The 18,831-nt window shown below is 38.5% G+C and overlaps 1 protein-coding gene across 12 annotated transcripts in view; it reads left to right on the top strand.

The window, feature by feature from the left end:
* ZBTB20 (zinc finger and BTB domain containing 20) overlaps nt 1–18,831 on the top strand; it is a 502,030-nt gene that overhangs the window by 112,620 nt on the left and 370,579 nt on the right. For 10 of the 12 annotated variants that reach the window (XM_027878846.1, XM_027878837.1, XM_027878836.1 and 7 more), the window contains one exon: nt 10,330–10,451. The exons of the other annotated variants lie outside the window; for them this stretch is intronic. The gene's annotated coding sequence lies outside the window, so the exon portion shown is untranslated. The remainder of the gene's footprint in view (nt 1–10,329; nt 10,452–18,831) is intronic. 12 annotated transcript variants of the gene reach the window in all.

The raw sequence follows: 18,831 nt of genomic DNA, 5'->3' as shown, positions 1-18,831 counted from the left end.
ACCTCAAGACTGCAATGCTTTTCTAGTAAGTTTTTTGTTTTCTTTTTAATTTCTGCTTGGATTGCTGTGTAATATGTTGAATGTGTGGATTTTCATATATGAAGGGTAATGTCTGAGAGATGGGCCTTACCTTAAAGAAAAAGCTTCCTTTCAAATAAAAAAAATTCACTGGTTACTCCAAGCCTGTAGGTTTTGTTCATCCTGAAAGAGTAGAGTATTTCATTCTGTGTCAGAATGTACTAGATTAATCTAGAAGCTGGAGATATATTGATTAGCCACCAAGTGAAGAAGTACAAGGGAGAGTGCAGGATTGTGTCGTGTTTCTGCTGTGTTATAGTTCTGAAATGAAAGCTACGATAATACTAACAAGGTGCATGAAGGGAAATCTTGTCTTAACAGGTGTCGTTCATGGAAATGGTTAAAGCAAACTTGGAAACAGTGCAGAAAAAGCTGTAGTTTTTGTGTAGGAGATGGCAGAATATTATGCTTGTCTAACAAGCATCTATCATTTCATTGCTATTTACTCTGCTCCTTGATCATCCTTCTTTGTTTCTGAGCTACCTTTATGTTGGTAGCTGTCACTGAAGACTTCCACTTGCTCCCTTGCATCTGACAAAGATTCTAAACAGGGCAGATTCTGGTTGTTGACTTTGAGAGTAGATTTTAGCCCAATTTACATAGATAAGATTTGGCGTGCTGTCCTATCCCAAGTGTCTGTTCAGTGAAAAACATGCCGCTCTCTGTGCCTCCTATCATTTTATTTGCCAGCAACCTGGCAAGCAAAACTCTTTTCAAGTCCTGACCTGGCTGATGGCTATTTGATGGCATAGAAAAAGAGGAAATAAATAGCACTTGAAGTAGTCCAAAACACGTTAATTGTTTAAGGATTTAGACTAACTTTCTGCAGTTCTCTATCACCTTCAAGAATCCCAGTGAACTGTACTTCTAATCACCACACCTTTTCTGTATCTATAGGCTAAATGCTCTTCCCTTAGGGAAAATGACTTCCCCAAGCCTGGCAATAACACATTTAAAAGGTATGAGAGTAGGTCAGCCAGTGCATGGTAGGGTCCTATAGCTGTAAGACTATCTTTCCCTTCAGACAAATCTGGCTGCAGTATTACTGTGTGTAACCTATGCTGATTCTAAAAGCAGTATGAATTGTATACATCTTGCACATCAGTTTCAGTGTCTTAAAAAATGAAGAGTTTTTTCCTTTTTCCCCTTCCTTTGAAGTTTTAAAGCAGAACTTGCTGGTGACCCACTTTTGCTAACAGTTCTCTTAACTAACCCCTGTACTCGCTTATACATTTTTTTTCTCTTCCACCCACTGTCTGTCTAGCCTGGTTTAAAATTTTTATATATGTACTTTTAAAAAATTGATTAGTTGGAGAGCTGCCCGTTCTTCTGCGCTGTATAATAAGGATTTAAAAACTGCACACTGAATTCTGTATAGTGTAATTAAAACTGACCCAGATTTGGACCTGAGAACACCAGGACTTAGCCAAACTTGCCATGAGCTGAGTTCTGATGGCAGATGGAAGCTAATGAGGACACACTACACTCCAGAATTTCCCAGCTGCTTGGCCCCTTTTTGTACAAACAAGGTTTGGAGTGAAGTCCCAATCCCAAGAGCATGTTCAAGCAAATGTACTGCACCCAGTGTTTCGGGAAACAAGGCAGTGCTGTTGGACTGCTTCAAGAAAATTTTGAGGCATTATTTCCAAGGGGCTTTACTGTGTATCCCAGTGTCATGCATATGTTGTCTTCCATCTTAGCCTAGGCTGAGTGTGATCATATGCTTCAGACCCTATCTGAATATCCTCCTCCCATTTCAGTTGGGAGGGCTTCCACTTTAATTTAATGGAGCATTAAGGTCCCAAAGTACTGGGTCTCCGTTCGACCTGTGGTTCCCTTTAGTGGATTCAATGTCTTGGGACTATTCAGGCAGATGTAATTGAATCAGTTTGAAGCAGCTGTAGCTGGCATGTGGTCTCTCAGATTGCTAGCACCTGCTTGGTTGGTTTTTTTTTTTGTTGTTTGTAACTCACTAGAGTGAAAATACTGCCAAAACCAGCATTGGTCTTGGAGCTGATAAAGCACTCCAGCTCCTATATCCTTTTCCCCTTCTAGCCTAGCCACCTCATTACTGGTGCCTGTAATAATGTTGTTGGTAGTGAGCAGAAACAGGTTTATGCTTCCCCTCCAACTGCCTCCCCCCGCCTCAAGCCAGTGCACTGCCAATACTGACTCTCTTCTTCATAAGCAGTAAGACTTAATAGTGCTCAGGTGTGCAGAGCGTCTGTGCCCTCCTTAGAAAATTGGGCAGCCCATGGTTTGCTGTATCTGATACAGGCAGCACCAAATTTATCTACTGCTCTAACAGTCTAACTGCTGGCATGGCAAGTTACTGTTCGTGTCTAACAAATGACCACGGAGTCCTGGGATGTTCTGTTCAACACTTCTGCTCCCTTCCTCTGGTATAGCGTACATAGATTTTGGTTACTGTGTTCCTACTACAGTCAAAGTTTTGATATGGTAAGATTTTGGAATGAACTGTGAGTAACTTGGTAGCCTCTCTGTATCATGTGATTTACTGTAACCAAAGTTCAAATTACACACAGTAGTGCACTCGGCCAAATACAGTAACAACACACAGTGGTGTGGTTTTCAATGTAATATTACAAGATGGCATATTGCAACATTAAATTTTTTTAATATATCCTTCCACTGATTTCGCCTTACTTTGTGAATAAAGTTTATGTGCCTCCATTTTATTTTGTCCCTCCCTGCTCCAGAGATAAAGGATGCATCTGGATTCTTAATTCCAGTCATCTTCATCTTTAGTGATAGCCCCACACCTCACTTCTTGCTCTTTTCTTTTGCTTACCTGAGTTTTTATTTTATGGACCACAGTTTTTGACTTCATCTTGAAAAACACACTCCGCTGTGGAGTCCTGATAGTAAGTGTGAGTCTATTTACTGACATGAGAGTAATTATGATTAATTTTTTCTTTGGGCTTTAAATATTTGGGCTGGCTTCTCTCTCTCTTTATTTTTTTTTTCTCTTTCCCTTCATTTATTGGCTATTACCACATATTTCTAGGCTCAAGAGGGTCTTGTCCTCAGCTGATGTATGGGGCTTTAATTGCCTCCTTGTTGTTATAGGCAATTAAAAGTCAGTTCCATGAAGTGTTCCAGGTGATTCTGAAGCTGTTTTTCTTTCTCTCCTTTAAACCTTTATCTTGCATTTATATAGCATATAAAAAGATTTGTCTGTAGGTGTTTGGGGTGTAGGAAAAGTCTCCCCTACCACTGAATATTCCATTGCTTCTCCAGCTCATGTGCTAATTCGTAGCTCTTTGTGTTTTGTTGAGCTCAGGCATTTGAAGGGTGTTACTGAAGGCAACTTCTCTAGGGTTCAAAAGACACTTTTGATTCAGTGGAAGGGAAATTTCAGTTGAAACTTAGAGTTAACTGCTTTTGCTTTTTTTTTCAGTACAAAGGAGATGCTCCCCTTTATTTCTTTGTTTTTACTGTACAGAATACTACTGTTTTTATCTTTAAGTTGCATTAAATGTACTTAGATACAAGTAATACAAGGTAGTTTATCAGAGTATCTGTGAAAGTGATGCAGCTAAACATTTTCATAGTTGTCTAATGGAACTAAGAAGGAAAAAAAGTGAAATTCCAATCAAGACAGAATTGTTTTTACTAATCCAGTGAGGTGATGTCAGCGCTTCATTTTTCTCTTGTCCTGGTGTGATTTGTAGTGTTTTGTTTGTTTGTGGGCTTATTTTGTTTTCTTTCCACCCAGGCTCCTGCTTTCCTTTTCCTTTTTGGTTAGTCTCAAAATGTCTACCAATAAAAACATCCATTTGTAATAATAGCTTTTGCAACTCTTTGTAGTCTGGAAGTGCAGCTACAGATATCATCTACTGAACAAAATGTCAGCAACCTATTGTAAGAGGGGAGGTTACTAGGACTTAGATTAAAATTGGTCAAGGTTTGTGGCTTTCAATTTTTAGGGATATGATTTTAAAGCATTTTCACTCTAAGCAACAACACTTGAATCTGTGATTTCAGTAATGGAGAGTAAATATGGAATATTTTATCATTTTCACATGTTTTGAGTACCAAGCATCCTTGAGATCAGTAGGATTATGGAAGGGAAACTATTCTTGAAACCACAATGAATATAGCACCCATGGATATCTAAACAGATAGCAATAGCAAATCAGAAAGTGTTGTTTGTATGCAAAAATAGTTGAGTGTGTGTGTGGGGAGGAAACAAGCAAAGAGTAAGTATGCAGGTGTCTATGTTAGCATTTCTTGGTGCCATTTGTAGCCAGCCAGAACAAGAAAGCATCTGCCACTCTTCTGGTTGTTTTGAAAATAAATATAGTTTTAGGTCAGCAGCAACTGCTAGCTGACATATTTTGTTTCTAAAATGTTTTTTTTTCATGTACTAAAGTTTACTTTAGAAATGTAGGCATTAAATAATTGTGAATTCTACACTAAGTACAAGAAGTAGTAGAAAACCAAGAGGATTTATGTTCTCAAGAAGTCTATCTGGCATAAGTGAAGAGAAAAATATATAGCTGTTCTTTTCAGTTTGCTAACATCTTGACTCCGAGTTGTGAATTAAGTAATGTTTATAGTGCCGAACCATCCTTTTTATGCGTTCAATTTGAAGGTATCAGTTTAGAGACTCTTTACATCTCTTACATGTATACAGTTAACTGATCAATTTTGTGTGAAGTATGCTAGCTTTTTGTGCACATGGAGTAGAGCACTTTCTAAACTAAGATGTATTAGTGACTAGCACAGGAGGGTGACAAAAAGGACAACAAAGGAAGTTAATAAATTGATAATGAAGTGGGATTATAGAGGATTGAGCATGGATATTAGAACCATCTCAAACATACTTTTTAATCACTACCACTCTGCTCTGATTCTGTCTGGTGGCTTTCTAGTGGCACCACCCTGTAATGTATTGTTGAGTATTTGGAAAAAGACCACTTGACTTGTTACTTATTGGCAAGCATGTCCGCATCTTGACAGGGGTCAAGAGGTTAAATGAATGATAGACAAGATTCTTATGTTTGCCATGCAGTTGGTCTCTCTAGAAGAGCCTTTAAATAAGTTGATAAAAATATTTGGAAAACTTGCAGTACTGTGTCTGATCTGTGAACAAAGCTTTTATTGTCTGGACTTTGGATTCTAGCACTGAATCATAAATGTACAAAACGAAGAAAGTGGTGAACAATTTAACACTAAAGTGAATATAAAAAGATACTGTATTGTACTTATAACTTACAAATAAAATTATTTAAGGGAATCAAACTAATACAAAGTACAGAGGAGGAGGTAGTGAGAAAAATATAATCAACTCTAAATCTTGGAGTGTTTTCAAGAAGAAATCTCAGCCCAGTTCTTTCTGTTACATCAACCAGGCAATTTCTTGAAAGAAGCATGAGTTGTCTCATGTGGTACACATAATTCTTGTCACTCCCCAAAGGTTCAGTTTTTCCCTTTTCCCAAAATTCTGTGCTTGACAACTGGACAGAAGGCTACGCTGAATTAAATTTTACTGCTCTGGTGTTCTCCATCCATTTGCAGTGCACATAATCAGGAATTCAGTTATGTCCCAAGAAACCCGTTTAACCTAATGAGAGCAAATGGCAATGGGTGTTCCTTACCCGGGACAGCAGTGCCAACATTTCTGCTTAATTGGGACATATTTGGCTGGTTCCAGTGCTTTAAGTGGTTTTTAAACAGGTGTTTAATAGGTGTGGGATTCTGAACTCTGCCCTTTTGATACAGCAGTTGCCAAATAAAGATTAACAGAAATAAAAAGGTCTAATGCCGAATAATAATTTTTGTCTTTGTATATTTATTCAGCATAATTTTTACTTCAAGTCGCAGGCGGGTGGGGAGGTGTTTCTTGTCGTAATTGAGAAAGTCCATTAAATAGAACAACAGGATGTCTAACAGGGTGTCCTAATTAAAATTACCCTGCAATTTGAACAAAACATTAATTTGTATGTAGGTAAGGTTGACCTAAACCCCATCTAAATCAGGAAAAATTATTATACGATTTTTTTTCTACTGAAAATGAAACTTAGCGTTCTGCCAGCAAACAGCATGGTTCTGTTATTATACAGAATTCAAGAGTAAGGATTTTCCTCTTCAGTGTTGAAAAAATAATGTTTTGAGAAGATTTAAAATAGATTTCTCTCCTACCTCCGCCCTTTGATAGTATTCATTTATGGTTACGTTTCTGTGGTATTTTGAGAGCAGGGACAGTTTTGTTCTGCGCATACTGTAAGCCCATCTGAAGCCTTTGGTCGTGGCTACTGTACTGGTGAACTAATAAGCAACAGAGATAGCAGCTGCTTAGCAGGACTGATTGGCTTGGGCTTGACTTTGCTATCTGCGACTACACAGTTTCTGACTGGCTTGGAGTGCAAGCCGGGTAATTTTGTTATCTCGGGGAGTGTGGACCTGCATGCATAATCTAGGCTGTGTACACAACTGCAGAGATTTCACGTCCGTATGTAAAAATGACCCACTCATGCTTTAGCTGTCATGGTTTAAAATGCTGCCAAAGCAAATTGTATTAAATACAACTTATCAGATCAAAGCAAATGTTTGGAAGGATTTACTAACTTCAGAAATACTGTTTGTATTTAAAAGGGAATTCTCAGGATCTTTAACTTGACAGAACTACACAAACTGCAGCTTCTGGATGTTGCTTCCACGACACAATGTGGTGGAAGTTTATTTATTCATGCCCACTTTCTGGACAGGTTGGGAAGGGGAGGATTTTCAAAAGTGCTTGAAGCTGGTCTCAATGTGCTGCTGATGCATTCAACTTGGAATCCTTTACCACAATTTGAGTGGAAAGAGAATCACACCCTTGTCCCTTTGGATAATCCCACTGCTATGTACAAAAAGTGGAACTTGATAAATGCCAGAATTTAATTAGGTGCAATAGGAGTTCCTTTCCACTGAATTATTCTCTACTTAAACTAACTTTTACATTTTCATCTCTCACTTTCAATGGAGTATATAACAACAAAAGAAAGGGAAAGGAAAAATCTGATGAACAATTTGCTTAACCTACTTTAAGCTCCAAGAAGAATTGTTAAAGAGATAAAATTTGAGGCTCGTGTTGTGGTAATACACTTTCAAGGTGATCAAGAGCACTTAAATAGAAAGTATTCAAGTATTGACATAATTTAAAGTTGTTAGATTCCTGTCGTTATTTTAAAGACAGTCAGAATTAATGTGGGCATCTGTTGTATTGTAGAAAAACTAGAATTAGTTCAATCAAACAGATATTTGCCAGAATATTTTACATGTTTGTACATATGTATGTTAGCATGTAGATACTTAAGTATGCATGTTTTCCAGTGAGCAGTTATTTCACAGAGGCATGTACTCAGTGAGGAACCACAGCAAGAATAATCTAATGCTTTAGTGGGTTGTACTGGTAACTGCTGTATCTTAAAGGTAGTTGAAGGAAGATGGGGAAACCAGCCAAGCCTATTGTATAGGGGTCACATAACTTGAACATGTCGAAGTTTGTGTAACAACCTGTGCAGCTGCCCATGATTCATGGAATACCTGCACCCATCATGAGAGTGTGTAGAGGACTGGAATGAAAACAAGTAGTTGTGTGGATGCCATTGCTTCAGAATCACATATGCTGGTGTGTAATGCTACATGTGAAAGCATTGTTTGTTATTGTTGAACAGAAAAAAATCACCAATTCTTATGCCTGGTCTGGCATCCTGCAGATTGAGGCTTGGTTGTAACTTGGCAATACAAATTCTTACTGCAGTACTGAAAAGGCAGGTGGTGTTGGTTGTTAAGCTGATGAAAGTGGATGAAGATCCGGTGCCTGCACTGATTCTTTTTGTCTTCTCAGTTACTGTAATTTCCAAAGACGATATATCCCCTGTGGGTGCTAACTAGCTAGTGAAGCTTTTACTTAGCAACTCCTTCTCCTGAAGATATTGTTGATAGTGGTGTCGGATGACTCCTCAAGACCAGAGGATCTCTCTTGTAGGGTTTAAAATGTTCCAATTTTTCTTTACTCCTGGAACGAAGAGGCTTGAACTGCAGTGTCTTGTGTATTCAGCTGAAATCTAGATACATATCCCACAGCCTCCTGTGAAACTGTTTGGGCAGAGTGACTTCAGAAATACTGATGGTGGGAAAGCTTACTTTCAAGTCAGGACAAAATTGATGCTTGTGCTCTGGAAAGTAGCAAAAGACATGCACAGTATGGTAGCTCTAGAGATGTAAAAGAAATTTCCTGCTCTTTATTTCCAGATGTATTTTTTGAAGTCCTTGAAAGATTGTTCAGGAAGTTCCTGATGCTCTGGTAACAGTGGTTCTTAACCACATGCTTTATCATTTGCCTTTGGCAAGAAAGCTTAATTCTTTCCTTTTGAATGTGGGACTTTGCCTTATTGCCTCAGGGAAGTGTTACTGTAGTGCATGTCACTTGAGGCTAATTCAACCTGCCACTTGGAAAATGCCCCTGGTGCAGATTGTAGCACTGCACCATTATCTCAAGCTATTTTTCATCAGAAGCAGACTGCATCTGTACTGTATGATCTACATAGCCCACCAGTTTATTTTAGGTTAGCATGTGGGGTGGGGGCTTTTTTTACCTATAAAGCTGTGATTGGTTTGGCTTCCAGCTGTGTGATAAGAACCTTTCTTCTGTGTCATACCAAAGCAGCCCTAGACATCACAAGATGTAGGCCCACAGCAGCTTAAACTGATCAGTGTTGATGCTGCTCTGTTGCTGTTCCTTCACTTGAACAGTTCTGCTACCTCCTTAGCTATAACCTCCAAGTTTCCTGCTTGGAAGCTGAGCTGCAGCAGGGGCTTGATGTGGCTGAAAAAACATGGGAAAGAAACTTTCATTCAGCTGAAAGCTCCCTGAATCAGACATTTATCCTGTCCTGGATCAAGGATGCTTGGGGATATGTGGCAAGGAGAGAAAGGAGGTGAGGGAGGGGTGTAATTTTGGAACCTCCAATTAAAATCAGCTTACATCTTAGTGCAGTTGTGCTCATAAGGTTCTGGAAAGAATAACCTAGTGGTTTCAGCAAGATAAATCTGTGATCATAGGATATGATAATCAGAGGAACTGTGGCTCTGGAATTTCCTTCCTCCACAGTATTCTAAGACATGCGTTTTGGTACGCATCAGAAGCGCTGAAGATCACACACCTCAACCTTTCCACGCTTGAAAAGGGAAAATAATATCAAGGCTTGATTAATTTCGTTTATGAGGTTTGGTTGCTATATGTCATTAGAAGCAGATCAAGCAGGGAAAAAAAATAAAAATTGGTAAGCAGTAGGGAATTTTCCCCTTTGAAAAAGAGCTAAAATTTCATTAACATTTCAGCCAGCTTTAAATTAAAATTTTCATCTGAAAATAACCAATAACATGTTTTGAGTGTCCGTGAGTCACATCAGGGCAGTATCAGCCCAAGTTTCTGGTTTGTAGCTTGCGATATGGATCCTGTATCATCAGTCACAGTGTTACTGTGCTATTCATGCTGGTGTGAGTCTGCCCACTGAATTAACACTTGGCCTTCTGCTGATTGCATGAAGCCAGTGTGCTGCATACCACAGGGCTGGCTGGGGCAAGCTGAACAGAACAGATGACTGCTGGGTCCTGAACTCTGCACCTGCTTTGTATGCACACTAACTTGCCCTAATGCTTTTCACCATGGGTGTTCCTGTTCTGTTCCATTGCAATAGGTCTGCTTACATCAGAAAAGCTTTCATTTGATATATTTTTGTAGGACAGGCCCTCAGAACATGCTGCAAGAGTTATTGGGTTTTCTTCAAGCCATCCTTTCACCACTGAATGCTGATACTTTACTTTCTTTGTACCACTTCACACAAGCCATTGGGTTTGATGTTGGGAAGGGGAGAGTTCAGAAGTGAAGCTATAGTGGCTCTGCTGTGCAGGCAGTGACAAATGGCAGACTAGTCTGTATCCTTGGATTTGGCAAATTTGAGGGGATATGGGGATTTGCAGCGTGCAGCCTGAAATGCTTTTTTTTTTTTTCCTGCGAGATTTTTATGTCAAGTATACATGGATTAGATTTGTAGATGTCCTGAGCAATTAGTGCTTCAATTGCAAAGCCTTTGGAGAAAAACCCTTTGCTGATTGTACCATGCTCTTGGTAGGGCCTGTGTTGGAGTTCCTGTCAATTGTTACTAAAGTTTTTTGCATCATGCAGGATCTTAAAGATAAAATTATCCTCTTTCTCCCCCCTCCCCCCCTCCTCAGGGAACCAGAGGGCTTGACGCATCCTTTACATCCTGCATTTACTCTGACCACAGTCCCTCCCTGTTCTCACAAGTGGAGCTCAGCCCTGCTTCCCTTCCTGTTGATTCCCAGTCAGCTACATGGTAAGTTTTCATTATCTCTCGACTTGTTGCCACAAGGTAAAATTCTGGCAGACTCTCTCTAAAATCCATTAGCACTGGGCATTGAGGGCAGAGTACTTCATGCCCATCAGAGATCGTTCAGTTGTATTCCAGGCTGACTGCAAGGAAAGGAAGATAGCATTGAATTAGCATAGGAGCTGAACTTCAGCATAGATTGTTATAGGAATAAAATATGAAGTAAAATATGCGACAGAATTAAATCCATCAGTTCTAATAAAGGAAACAGAAGAAAGCAAAGAAATATTGGACCCTTAAATCCCATTAACCAGGCCAGAGAGAGAATGCGTTAAAAGGAAGCTGCACTGTATCTTTTTTCATTGTTTGATGAAATAATCTTTTTCACCCTTTAAGTAGTGTGTTTAAAACTCCTAGTATTTCTGAAACAAAGAGAATATACAGCCACCGAGCTAGCTGGTTTTTATACCTTCCTTTTCTGAGTATTGTCCTTCAGTGCAATACAGAGCCATTTCTTTGTTCTCACAAGCTAGCAGTTAAATTGTATGTAAATGTATGCAAATTAGATGCTGTCTAATAAAGAGAGTCATTAGATGGAAGAAATATTTAGTTTAGGGGAAAAAAAGAGAAGAAAGCAGGTGTATTTTGCAATAGAAAAATGTGAGATTGCAAAAGCCCCTCAAACTTTGGGTGAAGGCTTTTTATAAAGCCATTAAGATATTTTCTAAAAGACTTGCCCTACTCTTGGTCCTATTTTCTGTGTGGTTTTTTATGTCTATACACTTCTGTGTTCTTTTCTTAAAACTCACACTGGTGCTGCCATACATACAGACATATAAGTATTGTATTCCTAAGTATTTTATTTCTTTAAATCATATAGCTCTGAATTTACATACATGTACCTTGCACTAGGGTATGTTTTTTGCTTCCTGAGTAGATAGAGGTGGAATCCATATGGTAAATTTTATTTTCATGTGTTGATTTATTCATTATATGCTTTGACTGGATACCTTTTACTCGCTAAATCATCTTCCTCCATTTTATTGAACCTCCCCTCAACAAAAAAAAGCTTTTTTCCCCCCCATTTTATTTATCCACCAAATATAGATATTTTTCCGTTCTTTCACTTTTTTTTTCTGCCATGTTATCCCTTTTGAGGTATGGACCTGATTTAAGTCTGAAGCAGCAGTGACCTTTCTAAACATGAAGTCAGAGCTTTACTGTCAGGTGTCACAGCATTAAGATGTTAGGAATGTGAAGCTTTGTGTCATCCAGAGCTAGAGATTCCACATCTCCAGTGGATGGAGCACTTGTATCCATCTAGGCTCTGGAAGATTTAAAATAGATAAACCTTTTTTTCTTGAAACTTCCAAGAAGAAAAATTTTTAGGCTTTTATCTCTCTACCTTAGCATTTGTAGTTCTGTTCTTTCAGCTCTTCTGTTTGGTTGGACTAGTATACGTAGATGGCATGGCTCAGTTATTTTGAAGTCATTGCAGTATTTTGTTTCTGATGGTCAGTTAACATGGTTCAGGCAGATGAGATCATAGCTGTGGGTCGACTTGCATATTTTTTCTGTTGCAGTTTTGCAAGTCTGGAAGTCTAAAGACATATATGTATATGTGTATAAAATATATGTATATAAAAATAATGTTGTTTAAATATTTACATATAAAGCCAAGGGATTGGCTTGCTTCCCAGAATTACTGGAACTACCTTCACCAGGAACATTTGGGCTTGAAAAATCTCTACAGCAACACTTTTCTTGTGAAACTAAACAACTTGTGAAATGAGTGACTAGTTTTGCACCCTTTGTTGTTCATGTGGGTTCTTTAGCTTGGGGTGATGGAGAGACCTCTGTGCATGGGTAATTCATTTCCAGCTAATTATGGTAAAATTATCTTTTATTACGTTTTTTTCTCTTCAGTTTCTCATTGCCTCATTTTATGAGAGAGAATTCACAAGGGAAACAAGCACAGTTGGAAATTTTTGCTATGGTTCTAGGACAGGTCCATGCAGTGTGCTGCATCTGGGCTGCATGCAGTCTAGACACTGCAATTCCTTTCTATCAGCTAAAGGGCAGTCAGACTTATCACTCAGAACAAGCTGACCCTCCCAGTTGCCCAGCATCCCAACAACTGATTGAGCATTCAGAAAAGAAGCCATAACATGTTTCTGCTACCCAGTGGGAAATGGAGGCAGGATCATTGAGGGAGGTGGTAGAGGGTTGGCAGTGAATATTTCAGGTACTTTTGAAGGTATAATAGAATATGTAAGGTGAAGATTGTGTGGCATGCAAAAATAATCTGAGCTATAATATAAAGATGCTAGAGAGAGATGAGGTTGAAGTGAGGGCAAAGATGGGGTATAGTGATGACTAGGAGGGATGAGGCCACATTAGCGAACAGAAAATGTTAGTGGTTTGCTGATTCACTTGGGGCAAAAATCTTCTAGGCTTTCTGGCTTTCTGGCATTGAATGTCCAGGAGAACCGAGTTACTAGTGATGCAGGCATTTCACATGATGTTTACACATAGTTTTCAATCTAACTAGGTGTAGCTATGCACATTCTTTGGGTTTTGGGAGGTGTTTGTTAATCCTGAAACACTAATTGAGAGATTTACACTGGAAGTGGGATGGGCTAGCAAATAAAGTACCTTCTGTCCCTCTCATTCTTGAACAGGTTACAAAATATACACACAGGCAAGTGATGTTCAAATGGGGGAAGAATGGTACAGGCTTAGGGGCAGAGATCTGATTAATTCCATTTTCCTTCCCATACTTCCTGTGGTCTGGAGTAATTGTTCAGGGCAGGAGAGAATTCAGTGCCTACATACTTTTGAGGATATGCATCTTACTACCTTCCTCATCTCGACAATAACAGTTGTTATACTACAGTTTTACTACCCTGAAAGTACATTGCAAGCATATATTTGCATTCAAAGATGTGAGACTTCTGTATCCTGTGATAATGAATCCAAAAGCAATACTGTAGATAGAGGTGGGAATCAGATCACTGGTCCATCTGATCAGGCCTCCGTCCTGTTAAATGTCTTCTACTGCAGCAGTGGGAGGCACAAGAAATCCTAAGTTGTAATAGTGGAACAAATAATTTTTTCACTATTGATCTTGATAGTACATTAGAATTTGTATTTCTCAGGAGCTTGTGCATCTTTAAAGAAATAGTTTTAAGAAATAAAATATGCCACACTAAACTAATCCTAAAGCTAACGAACAGGCACTGGGACTAGGAGTAGGAGCTTTTGCTATTACCTACTGCTTATTATTGTTATTATTATTATTTCTTTTTAATTATGCAAAGTGCTAATCAGTTTGATTATGCACAGTGCTAATCAGGTTAATTATGCAAAGTGCTAATCAGTTATTCTCTAAGCACACGAGGAGAGCAGAGGTGCTGGCAGTGAATGGTGGTTCTAGATGGGGGTAGTCACGGCAGTCATTCCTTATTAAAAGAGGAGTAGGTGAGATGATAGGGGTTTTTGCTTCCATTAAAAAGTAAATAATAAAAAAAAAACAAGAAAGCTGTGAGGGGGGATAGCTCTGGTGGGGTAATTCTTCTTTCACAGCAAGGCAGACTTTTTTTCCAAGTCAGCTCATGCTGTTGGATAATTTCTGTAGGAGTTTGAGTACACTGATTTGGGAAAATGTATTGCAGAGTAGTCTTTTAATGGGTAGGGTACAAGGTGCAACCACTTAATAGGTTGAGGTGCATAGCTAGAAAAATCACAAATTAAGGGAGTTTGGTCAATGTAGCAGTCACCTTTTAAGCACTGGTAAGTAGGATACTGATAATGTAACCTGGATGATGGTTGTTCATGTGTTTTTATGGTTGAGGATACTGGATGAGCATACAAAATATATTTCTTTCAGTGTAATGCCTTTAAAAGCTGTAGGAATTTAGGGTGCCTTATCAGTGGAACATATGTTAGGCTGTATTTCTTCTTCCTCTTTAGCACTAAATTAGAAATGAGAATTTTGTCTTCCTGTGAAACAAGATCTGTTTTCAGTAAGCTATGTTCTCCTGACAATTACTGAAGATTCACTCTGTCTCTCTTACTATGCTCTGTGTCTAATATCTAACCAGTATTCCTTATTTGATTATGTTTCAGTATTGGTGTGGGATACATAAGCCTCGCTTTTTTCAGTTAGTAATGGAGATGACATTCCCAGAGCAGAAAGCTACTTGCTCATAAAAGTGTTGGGTAAAGCATCTTAAGAGATTTTTAAAGTCATTAAAACAGAAGACTACTTCTGTATAAGGCCATCAGTACTAGAAGGTTACTGCACCAACGTTGCCAGAGAAATTTTCTTTGAAAAATTAATCATTGAGGGTACTTACTTATGGGGATTCCTGACAAATTTTCAAGTATATTTAAGGTAGAGAGTAAAGCAAAGCATCAGTAATATATGGCTTAAACCAGAGCCTGAAAATGAATAGTATCGTCTTCTTGGCTTTGTGACTACTCCACAAGACACTGATCCTTGAACAGATATGTGGTTGTAAATACTCATCTACTCTTATAAATTCATTGTGGTGTTAGAAATCTAGACAAACCAATGGTCTGGTGTCAAGTCTAGAGCCTTAGATGTGGAGGAGGGGAGTATGTGATGCAAGTAACCTTAAGTGAGAGGGGGAAACACCAGACATCAGGGTCCTGAGATCTGAATGCTTTCCTGTCTGACAGGAATCCTCTGAAGCTGATGTGCAGCTTCTAATAAACTGATGATGGATTGGCTCCTGGCTGTTTTCAAGTGCTACTCCTGAAGAACTTGGTCTGTTTGCCTCAGACCTGATTTTGACTTGAAGTATTCCATTCCAGAGCCGGACTATTTACATAGGTTTACTATTTTTTTTTTGTTTGTTTTTGTTTGGGTTTTTTTTTCATTTATTGTCAGTGATTCCAGTGCCTGTTTGTTCTTTCAGTGCACTCCACTCCTCCCTCATCACCATTTTGATGAGGCACAATAGGAGAGTGTGTGTGATCTACCAAAACAGGGGAAAACTGACTTTTTCATGCGATCCCTTGGCATTAAACAGCCCTGCAGGAAGCAGATGCTTACTTAGATTGCTGTAGCAACACAAAGTGTCAGTCACACACGTTCTTGATCATTTCTCTGCTTTTTGGAGGCTGGGCTTGTTGTATCAGAAGGGAATCAGTTTGAAATTTATTGCGATGCTTTAGGTATGTTTTTTGTTATCATCCACATCTTTTCAAATGCAAGTAAAATCCTGTTGAAAGAAAACTCAAAAGTTTTCTTGTTACTATGTGTATTTCCCCGTAGTATTTGAAAGCTGTTGTAGAGGCAGAAGACCCTTGAAAGGCCAAAAGCCTCACGCTGTAATATTTACATCTTAGAAATATAAATCTACCTGAGACATAATCATAACTTCTGTTGAATTTCACCATCTTGGATGGCTGATGAACTGGGGATCTAGAAAGGCAAAAACTCACATTTGGCTCCCATTCCTACTGCTTTCTTTGTAACCCTGCTAAATTGCATTACCTTGCTCTGTTTTAGTTTTTCTTGATGGTGGTGAAGTATGGTTAATGACAGGGACCTAATGCAGAGGAGGCAGTTTATGAGGCAAACATATTGTTTGCAAAGTGCTTTGATGTTTCTGGACTAAAGGAGTTATAGAAGTACTCTGTACTATGGGGAGTTATTTGTGTTATTAAGAAGCATCAACAAATCTTGTGATATTGTGTAAATTAGTGCAAGATGGCACCCAAACAGTTTATGTATTCCTAAAGAGTGAAATAAGTGGATGGAGAAAACCCAGTTGCATTGACATTAAACTAATGCTGAGGAAACCTCAGCAAAGAAACTGTGCCTCTTGTGCTTTAAGTGTGTCTTGAGTGAACAGAGAAAGCATTTGCTTGTATGGCAGGAAGTCATTGCTTCAAAACTGCTCCTGCATTTTCTTGAGGACCTGGTCTTCAGAGGTGCAGGCTAACTGCTGCACAGCCCTGTAGGAGTTGAGTCTGCACTGGCATTCACACAAGTGGGAGCTGGTGGGGAATTAATAACAAAAAGATTTTAAACGTTCAGCCTGACCTTTTAAATTTACTGACCTGCATTCAGGTTACAAATACACAGCAATTTTCTCTTGAGCTGCAAGGACTCTAAATGTTAAATCAGTAACTCGATCAGACTAGCAGCCCTTCTCCTCTCTGTTCTCTTGTGCCCAGCTGCCATGACTGGAGTAAAGGAGCAAGAAAACTATCTAAACATGTCCATATCTTACTGTGACACAAGTACTTGGAAGAAACCCCACTGACATAAACTAACACAAAGTGACATATTGTTTAAAAAGTTGTTTCAAATGTCTTCTCCCATTGATCTTCTTCAAGGGAGATAAATAAACACTGTGTGTGGTGCAGCCAGTCTGAGCATTTTTGCTTCTACGAGTGTTTATACATTCCCTGGTGGTTGTTAGTATTGCTGTTTGTTGACTGTAAATTCCAGACCTGTATGTTTGTAATGTATACATTTACAGGAGCAGTGCTGTTTTGGGAATATGGTCAGGTTAGTGCCTCCTATGAGCACTACCAGGTGATTAGTGGGTGGGTTTGTTTTTTTTTTCCTCTTCCAAAGTAGTCAATTTGTCTTTGTGCTCCCAGTGAAAGAGAGGCTGTGAAGAGTTCCTGGTGGCAGGAACTTTAGTAAAGCAGGACCTTCTGTGCTCAGATTAATGCAGGTAGGTTCACGAAGAAAGCCATGTAGGATTTGTCTGGGAGGAATAAAGTTATTTTAACTTTTCATCTTATTAAGAAATAACATTGTCACGCTCTCAGTTTTTTCAGTGATGATGTATGTTTTCTCTCAGGAGGAAGTGACTGAAGTTGTCACAGATGAAAAAATTCCCTCCTGCTCCTCTGTTCCTGTTTCCCAATTCTCTCCTACGTCTTTGAACAAAATCTTCTGGTTTTCACTTACTGTTACTATCAGCATCTTAATCAGTCATCATTTCTTGTATTAGATGGAATTTTCCTTGAACCCATGCTTCTGTTGTGTTTATGTAAGTTAAAATTACGTGTTTCTGATGTTCCAGATTGTTTAAAGCCTGACTAGCACTTTCCTTTCTGCTCTGTCTCATGCCCATTATCTACATTTATTAGACATAGGTTTCATTGCCTTGCAGTTACCATTACAGAAACCAGTCTCATTTGAGTATGTTTTATTGAGTTGTAACCATTTTTAGTTATAGTACCTTTAAACATAATTTTTGAGAGAGGTGTTTCTGACACAGGTGGGCTGTTTACAAATGTGATGCTAGAGGAAAACATTTGGGTTGCCCATGCTAAAATATTCTGATAACATCTTTTGAGAGTTCTCGTGCCTTTATGGTTTGGAATGAAATCAGCTGAATGACCTTTGTGGCAAGGGCATATTATTTTTATTCTACTTGATACTTGTGCATTTCACCAACCTGCCAGTAGCTTTCCCTTGAAAATAAGGAGGACCCACTACCATTATCAGCTTTTTAATGAACTTAAGGGGCAGAGATCTGTCTGGTGGGCCTGCAGGTTGCCATACTGTTGATAGCCACAAAGCACTGATATGTTGGTGTGTAGCAGATTGTCTTTTCCACTTGGCTATTTGAAAATCTAGGGAATTAAATATATGGGCGCAAAAAATGAAATAATATTTCATATATTTAAAAGTGAAACCTGTGAATACTAGAATTAAAGTTGACAGAGCAACCTTAATTCAGCTTCCCTGTGCTTTTCCAGTTTTTAATTATTTAATCGCATGCTGGTTTTGGTGGGAATCAGTCTTCTCATGGTATACCTGATGGACCTGGTCTGAGGTTGGAGTGAGGTTCTTAAGAGACTGCTTTCTTTAGGATCAGTTGCCTCACTTCCTGCAAACACAGGAAAATATTTATTATATGAGGCAGAACATAGCAGTAAACTAAAGGGTGCTTTTATTCTCAAGATTGTGAGACTGTGAGTGTGCTTAAAGCAAAAACTGTGCTTGAATTGAGTTTCTTGTAAAATCAGACATCTTTAGGTGGGTTACAAAGCAAGCTAGTATTTCTGATTTCTCTTACCAATTCACTTACTTATTTTAACTCTTCACTATTTCTATCTTTTAAAACATTCTGTTTTATTTCCTTGGAAGACAAAAATAAAGTCAATACCAGTACTAACAGCCTACCCTGCCTTCTTTCTCATCACTTTGCTGGTATGCAAAATACTTTTTTCCTTCTTTTTTTTTTGTTCTTTTTTTCCCCTTTTTCTTTCCTTTTTTTTTTTTTTTTTTTTTTTTTTTTTTTTTTTTTTTTTTTTTTTTTTTTTTTTTTTTTTTTTTTTTTTTTTTTTTTTTTTTTTTTTTTTTTTTTTTTTTTTTTTTTTTTTTTTT

Source organism: Empidonax traillii, unplaced genomic scaffold (assembly GCF_003031625.1).
Source record: "Empidonax traillii isolate 1590-97213 ecotype Southwest subspecies unplaced genomic scaffold, ASM303162v1 scaffold46:size3806547, whole genome shotgun sequence".
NCBI classification, from domain to species: Eukaryota; Metazoa; Chordata; class Aves; order Passeriformes; family Tyrannidae; genus Empidonax; species Empidonax traillii.
Note: the sequence above shows the minus strand (reverse complement) of the source record. Positions and strands in the feature narration are given on the sequence as shown.